Source organism: Monodelphis domestica, chromosome 3 (genome assembly GCF_027887165.1).
Source record: "Monodelphis domestica isolate mMonDom1 chromosome 3, mMonDom1.pri, whole genome shotgun sequence".
NCBI lineage: Eukaryota > Metazoa > Chordata > Mammalia > Didelphimorphia > Didelphidae > Monodelphis > Monodelphis domestica.
This window is the reverse complement of record NC_077229.1, coordinates 185,836,838-185,863,979: the sequence shown is the minus strand read 5'-3', so window position 1 is coordinate 185,863,979 and position 27,142 is coordinate 185,836,838. Positions and strand designations below refer to the sequence as shown.

Below are 27,142 nucleotides of genomic sequence, written 5' to 3'. Positions count from 1 at the left end.
GGCTTTAAAACCAAGTAAGACATAGAAAGAATCACAAAATGTAAAATAAATAATTTTGACTACATCAAATTAAAAAGCTTTTGTACAAACAAAACCAATGTAACTAAAATCTGAAGGGAAACAACAAATTGGGAAAAAATCTTCATAGAAACCTCTGACAAAGGTTTAATTACTCAAATTTATAAAGAGCTAAATCAATTGTACAAAAAATCAAGCCATTCTCCAATTGATAAATGGGCAATGGACATGGATAGGCAGTTCTCAGATAAAGAAATCAAAACTATTAATAAGCACATGAAGAAGTGTTCTAAATCTCTTATAATCAGAGAGATGCAAATCAAAACAACTCTGAGGTATCACCTCACACCAAGCAGACTTGCTAGCATGATAGCAAAGGAAAGTAATGAATGCTGGAGGGGATGTGGCAAAGTAGGGGCATTAATTCATTGCTGGTGGAGTTGTGAACTGATCCAACCATTCTGGAGGGCAATTTGGAACTATGCACAAAAGGAGACAAAAGAATGTTTACCCTTTGATCCAGCCATAGCACTGCTGGGTCTGTACCCCAAAGAGATAATGGACAAAAAGACTTGTACCATAATGCTTGGAAATGATCAAATAAAATATTATTAAAAAAGATTATGTTCAAAATCATAAAACCCATATTGTTTATAATTTGGTTAATTGTTTATGAAATATATATGTATGCTGAAAGAAACATCCTATGCTTTTGAGTTCCCTTTAGATTTTGTTTTACTTGGATACTTTTTTCCTCTGGATTTTGTGGCTGTTAATTTTTAAAACATAATCATGGTGTCTATTATGCTTATTCTTTTTTCTTCTTTTTTCATCTCCTCATATATATTTTTTTTCATATGTCCAATATTTGGCATTTCAATAGCATAATAAAATCCATTACATTCAGATATTACAATCTATTCAGCTATTTCTCCCATTCATTGTATTTGTGTTATTTTCAGTTATTTGGTCATAATTAACAAAGCTTTCCTGAATATTTTCATACAAATACAGATTTTAATCCTTTTAATAATACCCTTATGGCCTATCCCTAGTAATATTATCTAAAGATCAATGAACGTGGACAGCTTTACAGATCTCCACATATAATTCTTTTCTAAAAAAAGAAATTTTATTTCTAAAAATTTATTTCTAAAAAAAGAAATAATTTATAGCTACTATACTTATATTATATTAGGCATTTTCTATCTTCCTATCAGCATTTAATTTGATTACCTTAATCAGTTTGTTTCTGAGTTAACATATATTACCATGACCATATTTTGCTTTATTAGTCCATCAGCAGTAGTCACAGTCTGTTGCAAGGAATATACTCTTTCCAAAACCAGTCTTTTCAATTTGGTCACACTCAGCAGAGATTTTGTCCCAGTGCTACAACCCCTCAGACATTTTAGTCATGTCATTGTTTCATTTATTTTCCCTTAACTGCTTCTGTTTGTTACTAAAGAAGGTTTGATTCCTTGAGGAAGAAAGTGTTTACAGATATTACTGTGATGTCAAAACAAAAGCCACCAGTGAACCCTTTTTTTTTTTTTAATCAGAAGTGAAGACACCAGGTGGAAAACATATCACAGTTTTCTTGGATTTTTTATGTTTAAAATCTTGGAGAAATTATAAGTGATTCTTTGCTTATTTATATCAAATGCATAAAGAACAAAAGAAAGAAGTGATAAAATTTTAGAAAAGAGTTCCTCTGAGGATACATCATGTTTCTTGCATTACCTCATCCTTCCCTGAAGTAGCATTTCCAATATGTGCAACATGATATGGGCCATGTTTCCAGAAACCATGAAGTAAACATTCTGATGATACTTGTAGGTAGTCAGCAGTGTGGGCTGGGAACCACCTGCTGTACCACGAGGTTCTTAGAATATGTCAAAGCCAGATGAGGATATCCCTATAATTAGTAGTTTACAGTTCATTACTATACATCTGAGTTCGACATCATAATGCAATAACAAACCTTTTGATGGGTTATACAAAGTGACTCAGCAGAGATAAATCTCTGAGAACAAATAGAGAAACAAAATCTCTACCTGAGCAAGCACTTCAGCGGATGCCAGGAAGCCATAGGAGATCATTTGAGGAAGACTTGGAAGCTCAAGCCAAGGAGATAGACACATTGAAACCAAAGTGTATCTCCAATATAGTAAAATTTCACAGATAACATCAACAGGAAAATTCCTCTTACAATGCAATCCATTTTCTTTTATATTTTTCTATAGATAAAAGGTATTTCAATATTTTAATAGTATCCAGATAATATTTCCTCTTCTTCCTTAAGATCGATTTCTGTGAATATTTCAAGGTAAACTGTAGTAACTACTCTAAACTTCTTAGGAATTTGTGCCTGATCTTTTAGAAAATACATATGCCAGCTTACTTCCCCATTTCCTCTGATCATATGCATATAGGAGAAAGTACAGTGCCTAGAAAAGAGCAATGGATTTAGATTAATAATGTGAGTTCTTTTACTGATTCTTTGGAACCTCAGTTTACTAATTAGAGTCTTAGATGAGATCATGTCTAGGTGATGTAGTGGATACAGCACTAAATTAAAATTACAAAAGTCTGGGTTAAAACTTGCCTCAGATACTATCTATGTGATCCTGGGCAAATTGCTTTATCTGTCTGTCCAAATTTTCCTAACTGTAAAATGGGGGAAATAATAACACTTATCTCCCAATGTTGCTGTGAGGATGAAAAAGACAATATTTATAAAGTACTACATAGACTCTATGAAGAGGCTAGCTATTATTCATTAACTTTAAGATTCCTCCTAGATTTAGATGCTATGAACTTCTGAGATGAAAAGAGCAGAATTAATATAAATATTACTAAAATTCAGTGTAATCATAATGGTATTCATTGTTATGAAAGAAGGAGAAGCAATTAAATGAGAAGAAATATAAATGAAAAAAAGAATTCAGTCACAGAGTCATAGATTTAGACCCAAGAGGGGTTTCTAAGACTTTATAGTTGAGGAAACAGGTTTATGGAAGTTTTCTTCTATCCCAGATTACACAGGTAGTGCTATGTATTTTGGGTTAGATCTCAAACTCAGTCCACTGATTCCTAAATTCCATGACTCCTCTTGGTGTCTCAGATACTAGGTGGCTAAAAATGTAGGAAAAGATGATCAAGCTATATGCAAAAATATTATTATACTGAATGAAATGGGTCAATTGACATGAGGTGCTTATGTGTCTAGTATCTTAAGTAGTGTCAAATTCTAATATAAACAAGGGACACTAAACCAAAAATAAATATCCCTATGGACCTCAAATTGACTTAAAAACCAAAATATTCATATTAATGATGGTTTGTGTCATTTTTTTTTTGTTAAACATTTCCTAATTATGTTTTGACATGGTTCAGACCTCACTGAGGATTGTTAGAAGTTTATTTGGCATCTTTTTCCTTTTATGATCTAAAAGATATTTTTTTACAATGAAGGTCTTACTACATCATGACTCTACTAAGAAACTCTAGTGGTTCCCTCTTACATCTGGGATCAAATATAAACTCCTTTGTTTGATATTTAAAGCTTTATACAGCCTCTCTCCTATTTTATAGTTTTCTTACACATTACAACCTTATACACATTCTAGAGTCCAACAATACTAATCTACTTGATGTTCTTTCCACATGATACATCACCTCCTTGCCCCTAGAGGTCAATGGTACCAACTGGTGGGAGTTTATTATATCAAGGCACACCAGACTCACTAAGGTGAATTCCAGACATATTTTTATCACGTCAGGTACATACCATCATACACCTAATAATATCCTTTGATTTCTACCTATTGCCTGGAAATGCATAGAAATCAATGTCATCCCTTGAAAAGACCTGTCAATAAATTTCCCTATGAAACCATTCACTATCTCTGTGACTTCTTAGACCAAAATCAATTCCCTGTTCACCACTCTGCTATGTGTATTGTTATCCCCTATTAGAATTTAAACTCTTTTAGGGCTTGAATCATCTTTCTTTATGCATTTTTGTATTAGTATATTGTCTAGCACACTAATGGAGAACCTATGGCATGGTTGCCAAAGATAGCACTCAGACTGCTCTCTGTGGACACACAGTTGGTCTCCCTCTCCCTAGTTCATTACTAGAAAGGCTGGGAGACTCAGGCGGAGCTTCTCCCTTCCTCCTTCTCCACTGTGCCTGACATTTTTTCACATCACCTCCCCATCCACACAGTAGTCCAATGGGAGCCCACAGTGGGTAAGGTGGGTAGCTCACTTTGGCAGAGCTGGAGGGGAACAGAGTGCTTGGGTCATTTCCCTCCTCCTCTTCACTTGCTCTGAGGACATTTCTCACTTCACCCAGCCCTCTGCCCAACAGCTTAATGGAAGTGCTTTCTCCCTCCCCTGTGTGAGGTAATGGGGAGCAGGGCATGCCCTGCACTTGGTGGGGTTTGGGGCACAACACATGGTCTTTAAGGGGGTGGGCACCGCATGTGATTTGGAGTTGTGGTGGAGCCCAGCACTCTGTCTCTAAAAGGTTCTCCATCCATGGTCTAGGGATGTAAGGGTTAAACTTTATGTTTGGACAATAATTTAATGAAATGATGTGGTCACCAATATTTATTATATGTTGAGTCAGAATTTATTTACAAATATTTACAAATTGGAGAGGAAACATCAAAGTAGAGAAATGTGAAGAGGTTAGAGAGGTTATCTATCCTATCAACCTAAATGTTTACTCGAGGTCTACTTAATCCAGGCAGAGATTAATTAGCTCTCAATCAGGAAGGCTGGTGGTGATTAACCAAGCAGTCTCCTCCAAGATGGAAGTTAGTCTCTTAGGAAAATAGGAAAGAAGTCAGCCTTTCACTCACCTAGCTAAGTAGTCCAGGAGTCAGAGTCTAAGTTGAAGCCAAGCTCCAAGACCATGATCCAAGCTGCAGTCTCCAGCTAAACTCCCTAGAAGACTCTCCCCAGTCACAAGACTATCTCCAGAAAACAGCCTCTTCAGTCTACCTTCTCAAAGACAATCTGTGTGAAGGAGTTTGGGGATTGCTTTTATGGTGACTTCTTGTCTCCACCCCTCTTCACAGGGGCCAATCACAATTTCCAAATTGTCTCAAGTAAGAGTAGAGTAGAAATCTACTCTACTAAAATAAAGAATTCTCTTTCACACACATAGGAAGTATTTAAATATTTCACCTATTTATTCTAATCATTTGCCTTAATTCCATCATTCCTGAATTTCATTTCTTTATCTTTTGCTTTTTAGAATCCCTGATTTTTTTTAATTCAGCTTAGTCACTATCTTTTACATTAAAATTTTCTCAGTTTCTCCAGATGCTAGTGCTTTCCCTTCCAAGCTGTCTTGTTTTCATTTTTAAATATTTGTAGAAACTTATTTAACAATTATAACTGCTCTTCAGTACAAGAAGTTGGAGTTATATTTTTGCCCCAAGACTTCCCCTTGCTTTGAACCCATATTTTGATGAAACCTGCCTTCCAATGCTCCTTTTTAAAAATTCACTTTAGCTCTTTACACTTTATGTACACTTTAGACTTTAGACTTTATGTATGTCCATCTCCAGAGAAAGAACTGAAAATTAGGTGTAAGTAAGACATAGTTTTATACATATATATCTCTTTTTGGCAAATGATGCCTTCTCTAATGGGGGAGGGGGAGCAAGAGGAAATTAACTGGGTGTTTAAAGATAACAAAGTAATTAATTTTAAGAATAATCTTTTCTGACATTATTGATCCATGTTCTCCCCCTTCTTCTCCTACCTCCTTCCCCTCCCCAGATGGAAAGTAATATTATATGTCATACTTGAGTATCATGAAAAACATTTCAATATTCATAAAGTTCTGAAAGAATACATGTATTGTTTATATAAGAAAAAAAGTATTAAAGGAAATAAAGCAAAAAATTATTTGCCTCAATCTGTGTTCAGACTCTATTAGTTCCTTCTCTGATGGTGAATAACCCCTTTCAACATAATTCCCTTGGCATTGCCTTGGATTCTTGGTTTGCTTATAATAGTTAAGTCATTCACAATTAATCATTATATATCATTGCTATTGTTCTGTACAATATTCTCCTGGTTCAACTCACTTTGGGTTCCACTCACTTTGGCTTAGGCAGACAATGTCCAAAGCTTCAGGTTTTTTACATGCTGCTGCTTTCAGAGCTCATTTGTGGTCCCTGACAAATTTCAGAAATGATGTGATTCAAAAATCTCCCCTGGCACACACTCTAGTTTTAATCCAATGAGGGCCCTTGCTCCCCTGCAGCCACAAGAGCTGGACCTCTTCTTGGCCAGGACTGTGAGTAGGACTCCTGCTACCTTGTGATGAACCACACGCTCCATTCTGTTCTGAAACTGCAACCCCAAATTCCATAGGTACAATAGAGTTGATAATCAGTGACAGCTGCACCCAGTACCAGCAAAGGGTCACCTGTAATTTTTTCTAACTAGTTGTGTGATCCCTTTACTGTCTCTTAGCTTTGGGGTCTAGAAACTTCTGCTGCTTTTGCAGTCACTTCTAGGGCCTGTTGTTGCTGAGGCCTGTCAGAGCTCCCAGACTGGTGTCACAAGCATTTCCTGACAACCTCACAACTTGTCTTGGGAAGGAAAAATTCTTAATATGAACCTTTTCTTAAAGTTATTAGGATGGAAATGTTGGGAGGGTTCAGCTGCGTTGCTGCCATCATTCTGCCTCCTCTTTTTGTTTTTTAAAGAATCACTAGGTGTCTGTTCAATTCTCTGACCAGACAATGGCTAGCTAACTATTAATTCCCTTAAGCTTGCTTGAAGAACATCAGACTTAGAAAAAGGGTAAGGGACTTAGATATTTCTTTTTAAGTACTTACATTATTTTCTCTTTTATCTGCCCCTGGCCTAATTTAATTTTATCAGCTGTTCAGTAGTTGGGGGTTACAAATAAACATTAGGGTCCTGATGAACTTTTTCCCTCACTATACTATCTCCAAAGGAATATGTGAAACTGTTTAAAAGAAAAAAAAAACTAATATTCCAAAGGATCTGTAATCTCCTGGACAAAACTACTGCCTCTAACAATCTAGTTTCAAACAATTCAGGCCTGTCCAACATTTAAGAATTTTGCTGATCATGGCATCTTCCAGGATATAACCTCTTCCTTGACTTTCATGCCAATACTATCTGCTGATTGTCTTCTTCCCTCCCAATCTGGCTATTCCTCAGCTTCTTTTCTGACTCATAATCCTCATTCTACTTTCTATGAACCATTATCACAAGTCTATTTCCTGATCATGTTCCAGACATTTCTAGAATTATGGGCCTTTAAACTTATAAAACACTTTAGAATTTTGATTTCAGATCAAAAAACATTTTTTAAGTTCCCACTGTGCTAAGTGTTGGGGATACAAAAAGAGGCAAAAAGATAATTCTTTACATCAAGGAACTTACAGTGTAATGAGGGAGGCATCATGCAAGCAAATATATGTAAAGTAATCTATATACATAATAAATATGAAATAATTTTAAAAGGGTCATGTTGTCCACCCACCTCCTTTTATAGATGAGGAAATTAAAGTCTGTAGAGACAAAGTTATCCACTCAAGATCATATGAATAGCTCATAGAATAGCCAAGATTCAGAACACATTTGCCCAAGTTGAAATTTAGTGCTCTTCCAATACTCATTCATTCAAGTGTATTCTGGGTGAAATGTTGTATTTGATGTTGAAAGGAAAAGAGTGATTCACTTAAATACATGATGCTTGATGACATTGTCTCAATTTTTCAAACAATAACTTTGTGTGTTTCTAAGATATAGTAGATGTGCTTACCTCCAATGCACAGGTTAAAAAATGAGACTGATAAATATGATGGAATTAGCCCAAAGTCTAAAAGCTAGTAAATGTCAGATTCGAGACTGAGATGCAATTGTCTGAGTTCAACTACAGTATTCTTCCAGTGCTACCTTCATGGACATCCTAGATCCATGTTGGTGAACATATGGCACATGTGCCAGAGTGTGCTGGAGGGGACTGATTCCCCTCTCCCTCTCCATGAGTGTCTAAGGACATTTCTTACATGACCACCCCACTGCCCAGCAACCCAATGGGGGCACTTCCTCTCTCTCCTTTCTGGGTTAAGGCAGGAGGCTCACATGTGGCATGAAGGTTGCAGTTTGGGCACTCAGTCTTTAAAAGGTTTGCCATCACAGCCCAAGAGGTAGAGCAGCATTATGAAGGTAAAATGTGGCAGCTCAGAGGCCAGGTTCTATGGCTCTAACCAGTTATTTATATACAACCTTAGAATGAACATGAAGTACTAAAAGAAATTGAAAAATTAAAGAATCATAAGCTAAAGAAGGGCACCCAGATGTGATATAAATGACTAATATATATTGATTGGACCTATTTTCTGTTGTAGGTCATAAGTATATCATTGCACTATTACTCATTATTTCCTGGAATGAAGAAGAAATATACTATTCAATCAATTCACTAAATACATTGCATGAAATGTTCCAAGAACTAAAACTGCTATGGAACTTTCATCTTTTACTGACTATTTTCTGTCTTAAGTCTTACTACTTATCTCCCATAGAGATGAAAATGTAGCTATTTTCAGTTAATATTTCCCCTACTTCATTCTCCCTCTATTTTTCAATATTAGTTTCACACTGGTATCCTCATCTTCTGGTTTTCATGTCATAAGAGCATAAATTTAGCACTGAAAGGATCTTAGAAACCATCTAATACAACCTCCTCATTTTACAGATAAAGAAACTGAGGTGGTGAGAGAATCATTAACTCATTTGTCTAAGGACATATTTATAGAAATTGGCAGGATTTAGATTTGAATCAAGGTCTCATATAAACCCAGGATCCTTTCCACTTGTATGATGCCACCTTTACTAACATTTCATGAATATGTTTCCAACATGACTTGTCTTTCCCTGTTTTATTTTTTGCATACCTTCTGCCATAATCTGTCTCCCAAGTATTTCTTTTAACCATTATTACTGAACATATAACTTAGTTAATGTTTCTAATATTCTTGAAATATCTGGTCTAATATTTCTGATTAAAGGCTTTAAAAGCTTTAAAAAATACTTTGCTCATGGCAACTAAATGAAATAAGTATTGCAAGTATTATTTTCTTGATTGTAAAGAAAAAGACACTGAAGTTCTGGGAAGTTAATTGACTTATAAAAGGTTACATAGTAAGTAGGTAACAGATCTGAATTCCAAACCAAATACTCTTCCAAATATGATGGTATTTCCAACACTTTTTAAAGGATTTTCCCAAACTTTCATTATTTCCATTTATTTCATTATTTTTCTTTCTTAAAGGTGATATTTTATTTGAGGAAATTTCTTTTATTCTCTTATCAAAACCCAGGTGTATAGTCTGGACTTTCTTTTCATTGAAGGTCTTTGAAAAGAGGCTAGATGATTACTTGTTTTCTAAATTATAGTAGGGATTCCTTATGCAAACAATTTGGCCTAGAAGATCCCAGTGATTCTTCTACTTCTCAACTTCTGTGATTCTGACTTTATTCTTATTTTCCACTGTCATATCTGGATTTTATTTAATAGTTTAGGATTTGTAATACACCCTTGCATCTTCAAGCTTAGAAAGTTCCATCTAGCTTTTCTAAGCTGGATTATATATATATATATATATATATATATATATATATATATATATATATATATATATATATATATATATATAAGGTTTAAGGTCCCTTCAAGGCTCTAATGGTATAATAATCTATTATTTTAAGATACTTCTGCTTTTAAAATGTTTTGTCCTTATAATCTTGAGATTTTCCATTTTTCTTTCTTTCTCAGTGATTTTTCAGGTCTTATCTTGTCCTGTCCCACTCTAGGTCTTTTGTGTAAAGCTTCATTTTTTATTTTCCTCCTCATTTTAACTTGAAATTCTTTCATATAATTTTAATTTTTTCCATCATTTATTCTCTGATGTATTCATTTTTAGGATTTCATAGTTTAGTCTTCTCTTGGCTTAATGTATTTTGTTTGGGATCCTTTAAAAGATTAATAATTTTCTTTCATTATTATATGAAAAGATTATATTCATTATTTCTGCCTATTTATATGTTTATAATACCTCTGTGCCCTAATATATAGTCAGATTTTATTAAGATACACATGGTGATGAATATCATGAATAATCTATGAAAATTCTCTTCAGAAATGTCAAAGATTTTATCCTTAATTTTTCTCAGAATATCTATAACTATATATTCCCTTTTGTTTATCTTTCTGCGAAATTTGTTCAAAACTGAGGGAAATTGAAATTTACTACCTCTATCATATTGTTTTCTTTTCCTTATATATTTTTAATTTTTCATTTATGAATTTAGATATTAATCAATTAAGTACATGTGCTTAATATTGAAATTGGTTTATTATATATGATTCCTTTCAGAATAATTCATTTTATTTACCTCATTTTAAAATGCAATTTCTCATTTTTGCTTTGTCTAATAGCAAAATTGCAACTCCTGCTTTTTTTGGACTCACTTATTACATGATAAATTCTCATTCCAGCCCTTCAGTTTTCTGTGTATGGCATTCAGTTTTTTTAGGTGCATTTTTTATAAGCAATATACTGTAGAATTTTGTTTTCTTACCTAATCCATCTTTTTCTTTTTTTTACTCTCTTTTTATTGGATCATTTAAAGTTGCAAAAATTATGCTTATATTTAATTTTGTGTCTAATATTGTTTTCCCTCTAAATTGACATTCCTCTTCCCCCTTTATAAAGAATAGATTCATATATGTATTAATATATTGATAATCAAATTAAAACACACATGTATTCATAATTATTCCATTCTTTGTTCTTCACCATAACCATTCCTAAATATATAAACCTGAAAATGCACACAAGATTATGTATGTTTATCTATATGTATACATAGCAACACATAAAAGTATCCATACCTATATACCAGTAGTAGTAAAAATCTAGTACTAAAATTTAAACAATAATGAACTATAGTGTTACAAGTAGACAGTATTAGAAATTTCTTCCACTAAAATCCTCCTTTGATTCATTATAGTATGGGAGGACTATTGATTCTAACTATGCTAAACATGTACAAAATTTCCAGTGAATTAGAAAGGAGTCTTCTGTACAAAGTTGGCCTCTAGTTATAATTTTTTTAGCCAATCAACTCCTGAAGAACATCTACCAAATCACATAACAATTTTTTGTAAGTGGGTACAGTACATTTTAATAGATTATTGAGACAAGAATTTCCAATGAGGTAATTCCCTGTACTAATGTAGCTTGGCAACCCGTGGGTAAAAATTCTTGTAGAGCCATCTATTATACTCAGAAAATAGAAGATTTGGCTAGGTTCACATAAAAGAAAAGCTTGAACCCAGGTCTTCCTGACTCAAATGCTGACTATTCACTATACAACACTGCAGAGTGTTTGTGTAAAGATGATTTTAGCTTTGTGACTCAAAATCTAAATAATTGGTCACCAGGGAAAATTCCCAAATAATAAAATATCCAAGTCATCTGGGAATTATGGTGATTTTAATTAATAGAGAGAGAAGGAATTAAGGGAGAGAGAGAGAGAGAGAGAGAGAGAGAGAGAGAGAGAGAGAGAGAGAGAGAGAGAGAGAGAGAGAGAGAGAGAGAGAGAGAGAGAGAGAGAGGGAGAGAGAAGAATTAATTTAAACTGCTCTGGCTCAGGCTGAGCCAGACAGTAGTTAAAGGCTTTGGCCAAAATGGCCTCCCTGAACCTAAGGGAAGGGAGCCAGTCTTATCGCTGACCAGGAGTCTGTTTCCAAGTGGGCTGTCTGAGTAAGATCCTCCAGGCTGATCTCCAGTCCTCACTGAACTCAACTCCAAATCTAATTGCACTCCGAATTGAATTCAATTGCCTAAACTGACTTTTTAGCCTCCTTTTAAAGAAATTTTCTCTTATGTTACCTCCCCTAAGTTTTCATGTCTACCAATCACAGTAGATGCTTTTTCCAGGACTGCCTATCCTTTAGTTCTCACCTTCTTTGATTATATTTTCTTCAGTACTGCCCACTTTTTAGTTCTCACCTTCTCTGGTTAGATTATATCTTCTGACATACTTCACACTTCTTTGTTAAGCTTACCTTTTGTGAGTTACTTGACCTTTTTGTGATTAAATTAACCTTTTTAGGTACTTAACACCCTTTTGTATTAGATCTAAAAATAGACAGCTTAAGTTTTAGCTTCACTATAAGGTATGAGTTAAGTACCTTCATTGTTCAATCAGGAGTTTACAACTTTATCGTCTCTTAAACTATGTCTAATTAGGGTAGAGTAATTTCTAAGTTCACATTTGTGACACTTGAACTATTTTTCTGCCATGGATACCTTTTTTTAAAAATTTAGGCTAGAACTGGACTGCAAGCTGGATGGCACCCTCCTTAGCATTTAGTGTATTTTTTAGTTGGGGGAGTCATGACTTTTAGGCAAAGGAAAAGCTCAGTTAATTTCCAAATTATTCTTGAAATAAACCAAAGGGCAAGAAAAAAAATAAATTTGTCATCCATAGTAATAAAGACAGCAACAATTTTATAAGTATACATAGAGATCGGACCAAGTATACTTAAGTATGTGGGCATAACCTGGGATGCTCATTACTAGGGTTCACCCCCTGAAGGGAAAGGGACATATAGTGGTAATATTATCTCCAAGCACACCCGACTCCCATCCATTCCTGTATTATTACAACCAATTCACATTTATGGTTACAATATACATTCATATCATGTTATAGAATGCTAACAACAAACCTGTACATTAGATAGATTATTTTATTGAAAACTATGTATTTTGTTAATATCTGCTCATATAATGTCTTATAGTCACATTCTTATGCTCTAATGTTCTTATGCTTCAAAGGTTTCACTAAATAAGTAAATATGTCACTTCTAATCAGCAAGAGATATGATTCAACAAGCTCAGTTAAAAAAATGCTAACTCTCTTCAAGGTTCAGTTCAAATATACTAAAGGCTTTACTCATTCCCCAGAGCTAAAAGCAATCTTTCAAATGAGATGTCCTTTAATTAGTTGCTCCATAGGTTAACATATTCTCTCTGTCCTGAAAAAAAAAAGCAGATCATTCTTTTTAATTATACTTAGGTGGAAGAATTACAGAATTTTAGATCTAGGATTGTTAAGAAATCATCTCTTCTATTGTTGTGCTCTTACTTCACACATGAGAAAACCAAAAGCTTTGTGTTTAAGTGACTTGGCCAATGTCACTCAGCTAGTGTGTGTCTATAAAGATGACATCGTATAACCTTGATTTTTTAAATCACAGGGGAAAATAGGAAATAAAGAGCTTAGATAGAATGACACTTTAAAACTGCAAACAGAGAACATATATTTTACACTTTACTCAATAAAATTAAAATAAATATATTAACTATTAGAATAGAGTGATAGAAGACTAAAATTAGAAGGGAATATTGAATTCCAACCCCCTCATTTTACAAATGAAGAAATTGTAGCACAAAGAGACTGAAAAGACCATGTAGCCAATTGATGACCTAACCAAGTATATGAAGTTTAAAGAATATATGGCAGTCTCAAAACATATATAAAATTGCATCTAGCTTGCTTATAGCACAGTGGTATATTGAACACTTTATGCTTCAATTAAGAATTTTAATTAACAAAATAAAACAGTAAGTATGCTTAACAACTTAGATGATATTCAGATTCCTCAAAATAGAGTGAAACTTTAGTACAATGCAATGAACCTGAATAACAACAGCATAATGATGAAAGGAGAAAGAAATATATTTAAATGGAAGTGATGTTGATATTATGCTAATAGAGAATGTTAAGTATCATCTTTTCTTGGCCTTTGTAGTCTGCATCCTACAAGGTACCTGCTTATTCATTTCTTCTTGTCTATAAGGCAGATATACTTCTTTTATTGAAGAAACATTTTAAATAATAATATCACAACATATTTAAAATAAGAGAACATATAAGTGGCCCAGAATACATTTCTAGAGAGATCAAAGGGATTAGCTATTATTTGGATATCATTTTCCTTTTTCTTTTCAAATAAGTTTCTATCTCTAAAGTATGATGCAAAATCACATTAGTTTAGTGGTTCTCAAATATAATAATAGGACACATCAATGTATCACAGAATGACAAAAACTTGGGGTAATAAAACTCAAGAAGAGAAAGTTTAAAAGGAGTTTGTTAACACACTAAGGCATAACTTTTTGGTGGGTTGACCACTGGGTCTACTAGGCATTCGAACTGAATACTGTTTTTTATAGCCAGGAGCAATCATCTTATACATAAAGGTAAAATACTTTGATTAAATCTTGTAATCCTGAGACTTTGGGATTAGTACTCCTCAGCTCTTTCCAAAGTATTTTGATTGGCCCACATTTCAAATGAGGAAATGGGGTAAACTATCATGCTGCCAGCTTGTGCCAGGTACTCATTATGGGGAGATTAGATTAGTTTTAAGTATAAAATTAATGCATTCTGGGATTGCACTCTCCTGCAGTACCACCTTCCCTTATAGATTGGCAACAGGTAACCTACCTGTTAAGGATTAAAAACATATGGTCACTTCAGAAGCACTCTGTATTAGGTACTGACTTTACATGATAGGAAAAAAAGCTACCTAGTTCCATTATACCTAAAACAAGAATCTCCTCTCTCAAATACCTAATAAGTGGCTCTCCATTTTTTACTTTTCCTTTGTTCATTTTCATCATTGACATATGAATCTCTTGCTTCTCATTATTCAATTCAAGTTTAAAAAAATTAAAGCAACCATTATATAGGCTTGGACTTCCAAAGTTAGCATGAGAGGTTATTTTTCTTCAAAGATATATTACAGTTAGGATATGCTACCAACATATGGTTGCCACAATAATAAGTTGATTTTGAGGTCATGGTGAAAGTGACTAGGCTTTTCTTAGAGTTGACATCTCAAACTCAAACTCAAACTCAAAATAAGTCTTGTCTTTGTCCCAACATCCCTCTCTCTCCTCAACTTACCTATTACTATTAAGAATGCCACTGTGGGTTTCAAAATGTTGTGGCAATAGGAGGTACTGCATCCCCCTTCATGCCTCCTACTCCCTGACATGTGATTGGTCTTGAATGGACCAATCCCTTGCTGGGAGAGGGATCACACTCCCTACTTCCAGGTATAGGATTGGTCTATATAGGGACCAATCCCTTGCCTAGGAGGGTTCTCACTCTTTTATGAATGAAGGTGATGAATGGGGTTAGGAGAAGTGAAAGTAGTGAATTAATGGGGGAAGGGGAGGACTCTAGTTGCTTTTGTTTCAAAAAAACTTTAGAAAGATCAGAGTGAGATAGGAGTTTTCTTTTTATCTTTTTTCCTCACCACTATCTTCCTAGTAACTCATGCTCATAACTTGAGTAACATCCTTGAGTCTTAATTCCCACTTACCTCAAATGTTCAATCTATTATCAAATTTTGTTATCTTTGTCTCCATAACTTCTTGCCTGGTCTAATTGATCTCTCTGCCTGAACTCTCTTTATTCTTTTTTCTTTAATAATATTTTATTTTTCTTAATTGCATGTAAAAAACAATTTAACATTCATATATTTTAAGTTCCATATTCTCTCCTTCCTTTTTACCTTCCCTCCTTCTCACTTATCCTTCCCTCCTCATTCCCCAAGACAGTAAGAAATCTGATATAGACCAAATGTGTGCAATTCTGTAAAACATTTTTACATATTTGTCATTTTGTGGAAGATACTACAAATAAAAGAAGAAAAAGAAATTTAAATACATTTCAATTTGTTGTTCATTCATAAATTCAATCAGTTTTTTTTCTCTGAAGGCAGATGACATTTTCCATCATGATCTCTCTCCATTCTAATCCAATTCTCCATTACCATCCCAAAATGATGTTCCTTCAATCATGTCACCAAAAAACAAACAAAAAACATTCTCTCCCTATTACCTCCTTGTTCAAATATACTCTTCCCCAAATAAATTTAAAATCTTTCTCACCCTGACTTCTTCAAATCTTACTAGGTTTTCTTATATTTTGTTTACTTCCATATACTTTATCAACAAGTCACAGGGCTGATTTGCTATTTGTCACACATTCACCTTTTACAAGGCATAAACAATGATTGTCACCCATGCCTAGACTTTCGTCCTCCTCACCTCTAACTCCTACCTTTTCTAGCTTCCTGAGAAGCTCAACTCAGATCCTTCCTTCTATTAAGGAAATGTATTATATGCCACCTACATCCTCTGGCTCTTCCCTAGGTTGCATTTCATTTATACTGTCTATGTCTTATATATGCAGTTACTTAAATGTTATCTCCTTATAAGTTCCTGGAAGAAGATCATGTTTTCCCTGTTATTTGTATCCCCTTTGCTCAGCACATTGTCCAGAAAATGTAAGCTGTTATTAGATGCCTACTAACTGATGGCCTGGCAGACATTTATAAAGCAATGGGCATTCTAGGATACTTTCAAGGCAGAAGACAACTATGGAAAGTATGTTGGTTCTTACAATAAAGAAGAGAGTTTACTGTAGAAGAAGAATCTCGCTCTTGAGACAGAATCATTTCTCTTCCCTGGTGGGAGACAAAGCTTTCTTATAGTACCTCATATCATTGATCATCACACTTTGCAGCAGATACAGTTGCCTAGTATATAGCAGGGAATAAGTCTAGCAAGTTAAATTATGAGACCAGCAGAGTTTTGTGAGTCAAGAGAGAGCTAGCTATGGCTGCTAGTATTTAAGTTTTCAGCAGGAACAGACCCAGAATACTCATCTTAGTAATCAATCCAGCAGAGATTCTGTTCCCAGGAGGCAGTATAAGAACAATGAAAAAGTGAAAAGGACATTAGGATCCTACAGTGTCAATATCCTGACTTGTCTGGAATGTGAGTGTTCCCTAGGTATGTACACCACAACTAGTGTACTTTATGTGTGCACTGATGATGGGGTGTGGGAGTAAATATACAGTCTTTGTTATTATTATTTTTATGATCCCACATCAGTAAAAGCATTTATATTGAACTGTGTCCTTTGACTATCAAAGGTGATTTCATTGGTATTTATGAATTATAATTTTAATATTGTTGACTCCATAGAGTATCTTGAATTTAGGGTAGTTTGACATCCACTATATTCCCTATAACTTGAAGACAACTAGCTTATCAATACAAGTTGGGAGAGCTGCCTAGTCATAATGATACCTAGAATTCTTTTTTTTGTTCCTTGATTATTAAAATTCTTGTGTTTGTTGGGTTTATAATAAAAATAAAATTTAAAAAATGGGAGAGAGGGATCAGACTAAATGCCTTCTTTAAAAAAAAAACTACTTGTGCAGTCATGTAACCAAACAGCTAAAGCAAAGGACAAAATCAGTACCAAATCATAAGGAAGGAGGAATATGAAAAGACATCATATGTGATTATAGCACTACCAACCAAACCATTTTAATTAAATTATCAATTTTAAAGCATGGGAAATTTAAAAAAAAAGCAAAAACATTGACTGATCACAACTTTTTTACAGAAATTTAACTGATGTCCTTTAGCTGTCACATTGAGGAACTAAAAAGAATCCAGAATGCTTGAATCTGCAAATATTTTATCACTTTGTGGGGAAGGGAGGAAAGTGTGGAAGACAAAGATAACATTTATTTATACTACAAAGCTATCTTTTCAAGGTGATCATGAGGGAAAATAATAAAGGATTATAAATTATATTGCCTAACAAACATTGAAAAGTGGTTAGGAGGGTTAGTTCTTAGGAGTGTGGGAGTAGATGCTTGGAGGAAGATTTTTGGAATGTAATAGACCTAGATCACAATAGCTAAGGCTAAGTTAAGATATGCATTAGTAAAAAGAGTTAAACTTCCTCCAAACAATGAAATCACAAATATTTTTAACTATTCAGAAAGTAAAGATGAACTAGATCATGAGGTTACTTGAAACCACCTTATATCACACTCAGCTGAAGAAATCTAACCTTTCTTTCTAAAAACAGAGATTTATGAGATATTTTATACCTACGGGGTGGGGGGGGAGATAATCAGCTTCAGAAAACAAAGCAGGACTAATGTGGGGAAGAAAAATAGAGGTGAAGCTGGACACAATATAAGGAAGGACATCCTAATAGTTAAGGGGAATTCAAAATATTGAGTAGACGAGTTGGATGATGAGATGCCCTCTAAGGGGCATCTTCCAGAGTAAAGGTAATTTTGTAATTCAATCAATAATTCTAAATTGGAGAGGTGTAAAGTTAAGTTTTTTCTTCTTTTAGGACTTCCAAGAATCCATTTACATATGAAAAAGTCCTTTTCTATTTGAAAAGGCCAAATTCATATTTGTGACGAATCTATTTGTCCATAGCTTAATATCAAAACACCATATTTTTCTTAATTAGAAGCATGCATCCTTGTCATTTATGTACTAATATTAAGTTTTCCCATATCTGGTAGTTGACTTTCATCTGGACTTAGTTGGTCCCCTTATTAAATATTTCTAACTACTAGTTGTAGAGACAAATTGTTACCCTCATTTTTAAGGCATCAAATCTTTCTAATTAAAATTCATACTTAGCATAAAAGCATTTGAGAAGAATATACTAAATAAATATTATGTAGGATAAAACTGGATTTGTGATTTCATTAGAAAAATATTCCTCTACCAATGCTGAGAAAGTTGCTTATAATATTAAAACATTAAGAGCCTTCTTAGGGTTATACAGATACTATTTATCAGAGTTGAGATTTGAACCCAGGACTTTCTGGCTTCAAAGTTAACTGTTTCTCTACTAAGACACAAAAACTTTGAGACGCACACATAAACCCCCCAAAAATGTTTTCTCACTCTACTATAGAATGAAAAAAGTTCAAGAAAAACTCTTCTAGCTTGAGATTTTACTATGAATTTAAGAATTGTCCATTTACCTACCTAAACTAAATGACAGAAAGTCATTTGAAACTGCATACAATTAAGCAGGGCATATGGTTTGTATTCTGTAGCAACTGTACTTTTCAAAGGGAAAACATAGTTGGCAAATATTACTTTCTCTTTTTCCAAATGTATCATGTATTTTTAAATTCCATTAGCCTTGTTCCAGAAAATGTCGAGTTATTGCATGGAGGCAATGCCTTTGGAGCTCAGGCTCTGAAAGCTTCTGCTAGACAAGAAAAGCTTTGTGATCCAGTAACAGAAAACTCGTTATCTGAGGGCCAGAATTATTAAATTCAGAGATTTATCACCAGAGGAACAGCTGATAGGTAAGATCTAGATCAATATTCATGTACATAGCAATCTCAAATGTCTATATTTATATCCATATGTATTACATGTGCGTATTATATACATATTTAAATATAGAAACAGGTTCTATAGATATAAGCAAAATGTAGAGATATTGCCTACTGACTACATCATTGGTAATGACTCCCTCTGTACATGTACATAGAATCTACATATATTGTTAGAACAATCTATTAAACTATGGCAAAACATGAAGGGCTATAGTCTGCACCAAAAAAGTAATAACCTAACTGAATTCTTTAATGTCTGAAAAATAAAATAAATGTAAGAAATGCTAAAAATTTTAGACAAATATATATTGGTCTGCTTCAGAAGTGCCAAGATAAATTATTTTGGGAGAATACTTTCTTTTAATGATTAAAGCTTTGGAAGATTAGATTAATACCACCAAACTCAAGTTTTCATTTATCTTTATGATATTATGCACATGTTTACTTTTTATAAATGGGTAATGAATGATTATCCCATTCATTTACCTAAACCTTTCTTGAACACACATATATACACAAACAAATACCTACCTTTCTATCTATAGCTTCATATACATCAAACTTTATCATTTTGGGTAGAGTAATAAATTTAATAAGTTAGGTAACCAGTGTGTAATATAGCCATTTCTTCTGTCCATACTTAACAGAAAGGACATCTGCTGTCAAAGACAGCTTAGACAAGCAGTGAAACAATTTATCCTTTCCTGATCTTATTAATACCATGCTTCTTATTTTATTCTGACATCCTAAAGAAAACAGTACTGAAATTTAAAAACTTGAGTAGGAATTTATTCAGAACCTCGACATCTCTACTTTAATGGAGAAAATAAGTAATCCAAATATCAGTCATAGTATATTTTACATAGAGAAAGAATGTCTGTCAGTGAGAATACTACATACAATGATTATAATGAGCAATGCTTTAGCAATTGAGAAATAATCTGAAAACATCAGTAAAATATATTTCCTTTGTATCTATGCTATTAGAGACCACTTCAGCCTTTCTAAACATATATCTTCCTACATAATCTGGGTATTATTTAGTGGTCTCACAATTTATTTCAGGTTTTATTACTTTGAAAAGATGATTTGATTTGACCAAATTTTTGCAAACATTAGGAGTTAAATAAATCGTGTTGATTATTTTCCTCCTAAGCTTATTTCTTTCCTCTTGACTATCCTATGATATTATCACATTAGAGGAAGAATTGTATAGAGCCAAGAGTGCCAACCTTGGCATTGGGAAATGTCTAGCTTTGGTGTGGGAGAAACACACCAAGTTTGTAGCAGGATCTTGTCCCAAGAATGGGTGACTCAAATGCCATTCAATCCAGAAGTAAGAAAATAATTGTATTTGAAGAAATGGTTTATGGTGGTATAATAGTAGGTAGAATAGTCAAGGGGCTAATTAAGTATCCTTAAGGTCTGAGGACACCCTATAGATCAAGGTTAGCATATTTATTGTGGTCATGTAGCTTAACAATGCTCTTTCCAAACTCCGGTGGAGGTATGTTTTGGGGTTCGTTGCCATAGGGAATAAGGAGCATGGGCAAGATTGGGGGATTCTTCTGGAATGCGAGAGTCACCAGTGCTCAGATTCCATGTTCCTCCATTATCCATCTTGTCATCATTTGTCAGGGAGAGGTCTTGCTGCCATTCCAGAGAAGGAACATGGAGAGGGTTTGGGGTACATTGGAGGACCACTATAGGTAATCAATTATTTCTAAAATCAATATAAGCATACAAAGCTGATGCAAGAATGTTACAGATCTAGCACACATATTGGATAATTGAACAATCTACAATTCATGCTTTACAAGCAGAATCTATAGGTTTTACAGTTGAGGTTTAACCAGTGCTAACTAATGAGGAATACAAGATTTCAGATTATGAGGGTTCCATTCCTATTACTGCCCCTTACTGCTCACTGTCTGCCCACATCAGGTTCAAGTATCCATACTATCAGTATGACCCTGGGCACCTCACATAACCTCTCAGGGATATAGGCAACTGTCTAAGATAATAAGATACAGAGAAAGTGCTAAGTGTCATGAGGAGGAGTTTCCATATTAGATATGTTCCTTGATCCCTGTATCAATTAAAGAAATCACATTTCCAGTCCATATTGATCTCTCTCTCTCCAACTGCTGCTATTATTTGAAGGAAATCTATCATCTATACAGTTTAGTAACACATTCTCATGGATTGTTATTATTATTGTAGTTGTAATAGTAAGAGGAGGAGGAAGAGGAGAGGGGGAAGAAGAGGAGGAGGAAGAAGGGTAGTGATAATGTGGTAGTGGTAGTGGTAGTGTGGTAGTGGGAGTGGGAGTGGTGGTGGTGGTGGTGGCAGTGGTGGTAGAAGTGGTAGTGATGGTGGTGGTAGACTTTAAGAGACTATAAACTTTCAGATAGTTCATGAGTTTTTTGTTTTTTTTTTTGGTAGAGGACTTTACTATGCAATATTTGGAGGGAACTCCCAGCATAGTGAAGTCCTCTACCAAAAAAACTCATGAACTATCTGAAAATTTATAGTCTCTTAAATTTAATTGAGGAGACTAAGAAGATAAGTCTAATGTGTGTCAGAGAAAAGACTTAAATGTAGGACTTTATACTTCAAATATATGCAGTCATGTAAATATATCTGAACATCCATGTAAATATATATGTACATATATGTATGTATCACATACATACATACATATATTTAATTTGTATACTTACCTGAAAATGGCTACATTGGGTTAATAATAAAATGGAACACATAACACTTTTTTAAAAATATGCTTATATTTAAAACATCTATATGATATAAATGACTGAAGACTCAGAGTTCATATGTTATATAATAATCTTATAGCCTCCTTAAAATGCTTTCTCTTCATGGTTGGTTAAGTTTTAATAAGGCAATGTATCAGGAAAAAAATAAACTACATCACAGATTTTTGAAAGTACAGTATCCTTTCAAGGACAAAACTTGACAATAATTATTATATCTTCTATTTCTATCATGTTCATGATTCTGACGTGATTGCAGAGTTAATGATTCTGAACATTGAACAATTCTTTCAGCAAGCATAACTTAAATCATGGGAAATGGAAATATTAGCAAATACAATTTCTAACAAAGCATGAGAAATGACTGCTGGACTGAGGCATTTAGATGTATATTAAAATTTAGGTTTGAAGCACCAGAGAAATGATCTGCTAGAAAAGCAGTGCTGGCTCAGCCAATCACCAAATGATCAATGTTAAAGCAAATTTAATTTCCCAGCAAACCTGGGACTATTGGATCTGTTTTTTCAACCTGTGAAGAAACTCATGAACACTCATTTATGGGAGCCATCAATATTTATTGTTACAACCCTTTTTATTTTGTTTCTAAAACTTGCAAGGATTCATGATAATGAGATTTTAAGTAACTGCCTGAAGCAACATGTTATGCCATAAATAAGAAATCACCTGATACAGAAAGAGCTGCATGCTAGCACGTACACACACACACACACACACACACACACACACACACACACACTGGACATCCAATTCAGTTTTCCTTAATTCCTATAGTTTTGTTAGATTTTTGCCATTATTATATTTGTCATTATTATTTTTCCTGGTGAACTTAGAATCTTCATCCTTTCTAAGGAGATGTGGGTTTTCCTATTAATAATCAAAAACTAAATGTTATATTTAATAAAGTTTTATTAATCATAACTAAAACAAAAGAACTGCCTGACTTCAGCCAGGTCGCAGGTCCAAAAGAGAGAGAGGGAGGAGTTACAGCCACTTAGATATAATCACACAAAAAACATGGGGATGCAGGAAAATGGAATTTTGGGAAATACTAAGGGACTTCTGGGGAATGAAGTCCAAAAGCTCAAAATCTCCATTTATACAGAGAGAACTCATGTTTTCCTCAGGCACACTTGTGAAATATTTGTAATCAATTACACTTTGACTAAGTTTCTTTATTTCCAACTATTCTTCAGGTACCAAAAATATCTCCTTAGAATCTTCATCTACAAATGTATTCATGGTACTTAGTAAATCACATGAAATCCTTTACCTAATGTTGAACTACATTGGAACTGTTAACGTATTTTAGAATGTTTGTCTTAAGGTAAACTACAAAGTTTGAAAGTCATTTGTTGCACTGGACTCCTAAATGTTCTTACTGCTTCTGATTTCTTCTTTTCCAAACCATACTAGATACTGCCAACAGATTACGTCAAGACCAAGGATACATGATTTTCTCAGTGGAAAACTAATGCTGATCAATCCACAATCCATATCCAAGAAAGTATGTAAGACTGAGAAAGACTTATTAGGGCTCAGATATGGTTACATCCCACATAAGTTTCCATTTTAAATAAAATACCTTTTTTAACTCTTTTTTTTTTTCCTGATAAGGTTGGTTCATATAATATAGGGATGTCACAAATTTCTAGACTCTCAAGTTATAAAACACTTCTGGTCCCACTGAAGCAGGGACTGATGAAAATCCTTCATTCAGACAACAATCATTTAATAAACTCTATATGTCAGGAATTGACATTCTGAGGATAGGCAAAAAACCATGGCCCCTGTTCTCAAATAGCTCATGCTTTCATGGAGAAGAAAATATGAAAATATGCATATATAAGATAAAGACAGAGAAGATAGAAGTCATTGGAATGAGACTTTAGGAGATGGAGAACTAAGAAAGATCTTCTGTGAAAAGTAAGCTTTGAGCTGAGTTTTATAGGAAACTAGAGGAACTAGAGATAGAAGGGAGAATTTTCCACTTGAAGATACGTATGAAAAGGTAAAAAATCTGAGGATGGAGTATTGTGTATGAAAGGAACAGCCAGAAATCCAATATTGCTGGATCATAAAGAATTGGGTGTGGGGCAAAGTAGTATAAGATGACTGAAAAGGCAGGAATGGGCCAAGGTTTTGGAGTGTTTTAAAGCTATGTTGTTCTCAATAGTGAAAATCCAATTTTAATTTTCTGGAATGAAATTGAAAATTCCATTACAGTTAACATTAGAGAAGGTCCTGTTTCATGGGGGATCTTGTTCTCAAATCAAGGGAACTTTCCTAAGAGCAGGTATATTGTCTCTCTTATAGAGATAAATAACATCCTTAGTCCCATTTATTTAGAACTAAGGGAATCTTATTCAGATACTCTGGGTCTATCCTAAAATAGCAGATACAAAGCAATAAAATATCAATCAACCACTCAACAATTAAGTTGTATGTTTCAGGCAATGTGCTAAGAATTGAGAAAAGGACAAATAAAAGTGGCACAGTCCTAACATGTGGGAACTTCCTATTTAAAGGAAGAGATTAAATGTACATCTCTAGTTGTTTGCGTGATGCATCTAGACTTTAAACAAGATAATTGTCTAGTGGAAGGGTGCTGTAGTTGGGGACACCTCCTGTAGAAGGAGGCACAGGTGCTAAAGCCTGAAAGAAACTAAGGATTATAAGAGAAGGAGGTGAATAGGGAGAGCATTCCAGGCATGGGGCATAGAGATGGAATATTCAGTGTCATTGAAAATAATAACAGATAGGCCAGCAGAGCTGAACCTTAGAGTGTACAGTGGTTCTCAACCTTTCTAATGCCATGACCCCACAATACAGTTCCTCATGTTGCAGTGACCCCAAACCAAAAAATTATTTTGGTGGCTACTTCAAAACTGTAATTTAGCTACAGTTATTATTTGGAATGTAAATACCTGATAAGCATTATATATTCTCATTGCTACAAATTGAGAGGTTGAGAACCGTGGTGTAGAAGGAAGAAATATATCAGAAGACTAAAAAGATAGGACGAAGTTAGCTTGTAAAGTGTTTTAATTGTCACAGACAAGAATTATTATTTTTTATTTTAGAGTTAATAGGCAGCTTCTGACTATTGAATATGGATAGGGTAACATGACTATGTCAGATCAGAGTTTTTGGAAAAGCACTTTTAGTTCTGTATGGAAAATAGAGTGTAGAGAATTAAGAAAAGTCATGGAGGCTAATTAGTTAGCTTTTGCAGTTCTCCAGACGTGTGCTGTGTCAGTAGACATAGAGGAGACATATTGTTAGGGTAGAAATTAAAAGATTGGGTAATTGCCTGGAAGTGAAGTGAATGAGTAAGATGAAACAAGAGTGACAGTGGAGTTACAAATCCGAAAGATGATGATGGTGCCATCATTAGTCATAAGAAAGACTGGAAGAAAGGTGGCTATTAGGGAAAAGACAATGAGTTTCATTTTCATAAATGTTGAGTTTGAGGTGCCAGTGGGCTGACCAGTTTGAAACTCTCAAGAGGTTGTTGCTGACATGAGACTGTAGCTCAAAAGAGACTTTGTTGTTCACTTCTTTCTGTCATGTCCCACTCTCAGTGATCCCATCTGAGGTTTTCTAGGTAAAGAGTCTAGAGTGGTTTGCCATTGCCTTTCTCTGGCTTATTTTACAGATATGGTAACTGAGACAAACAGGGTCAAATGACTTGCATAGGGTAAAAAAATCTAGCAAGTGTCTGAGGCCAGATTTGAACTCATGAAATGAGTCTTCCTAACTCCAAGCCCAGTATTAAATCTACTGTTACCTAATTGCCCAGAAGGATATTAGAAATAGATTCACAGATGTTAGTGGCATCTTTAAAGAGATAATAATTGAAACTTTTGGAATTTATAAGGTCACTAAATGAGAAAATGCAGAGAAAAAAAGAGAAGAGAGTCCACCACCTTAGAGTAGACTTAATGGGTATGACCTGGTTAAAAATAATATTTACCATTTATAAAGAGCTTTGAAGTTTTCAAAATTCATTGTATAGATTATCCCATTCAATCCTTAAAGATCATATGAGTTATTATTGTCTCTTTTCAGATGAAAAAACTGAAACTGTATCTAGGCTCATAACTAGCAGGTACCCGAGGTATAATGTAACTCAGATTTTTCTCACTATTAATACACTGTACTTACTCATTACACTAGACTACTCTGACTGTACCTCAGGAGAACCAAGAGAGAGCAGAGTCAGGGAAATGCAGAATAGAGTATGAAAGTAACCAAGTGGAGAGAATGAATGACACAGGAAGTCTTTCTAATGTCCTCTTCATTCTAGTGCTGATTATTTACTAATTTTTAAATTTAATAAATTTTAATTTAACTTAGTCATTTATTATTAATTATGATTTTCTTACATGTGTAAATATATGCATGTGTATGTATATATATATACATATATATATATATATATATTTGGTTTGCTTTTTGCTAATGTGTTTGTGTGTGTTTGGTTTGTTTGCATATTGTTGTTGTATCCACACCTCTTAGCACAGTGGTACTTAATGTTTATTAACTGACAGATGAGATGTCAACAAGAGGACCTAGAAAAGGATAGTACCCAATTAAGAGATAAAAGATTCCTAAATTAAGATAAGATAAGAGTCCTCAATTAAGAGATCACCAATAACTCTGAAGAGAGCTTTTTAAGTTAAGTAATAAGTTCAGGACCTAGGTTGTAGAAAATGTAGAAGAGGAGAGGTGAATAAATAGAAGCAAAATTACTATAGTAATTTATCACTTACCATAATTGATTATTCCCTGAGTTCTGTCACTAAAAGTGAAAAGCAAACTAGATAAGTCTGAAGAGGCCTAAATTGATTGCATTTACATTGATTTTTTCCCCTCTGTCAGATTCTTTTTGTTTTTTGAAAGAAATAACTAGATCTTATCATCTCAATGGCTTCAGTATCTCATACTTTGTGATCTTTTAGTGATTTGGAATTCAGAACAC

The 27,142-nt window shown here is 34.1% G+C and overlaps 1 long non-coding RNA gene across 1 annotated transcript; it reads right to left on the bottom strand.

Moving 5' to 3' along the window:
* Window positions 1–13,031: 13,031 nt before the first annotated feature.
* Window positions 13,032–27,115, bottom strand: LOC103095590 (uncharacterized). Its single transcript, XR_465186.3, has 2 exons — window positions 26,934–27,115; window positions 13,032–13,141 (listed from the first exon to the last, which is right to left on the bottom strand). It is a non-coding gene; the product is annotated as an uncharacterized LOC103095590 (long non-coding RNA).
* Window positions 27,116–27,142: the final 27 nt, after the last annotated feature.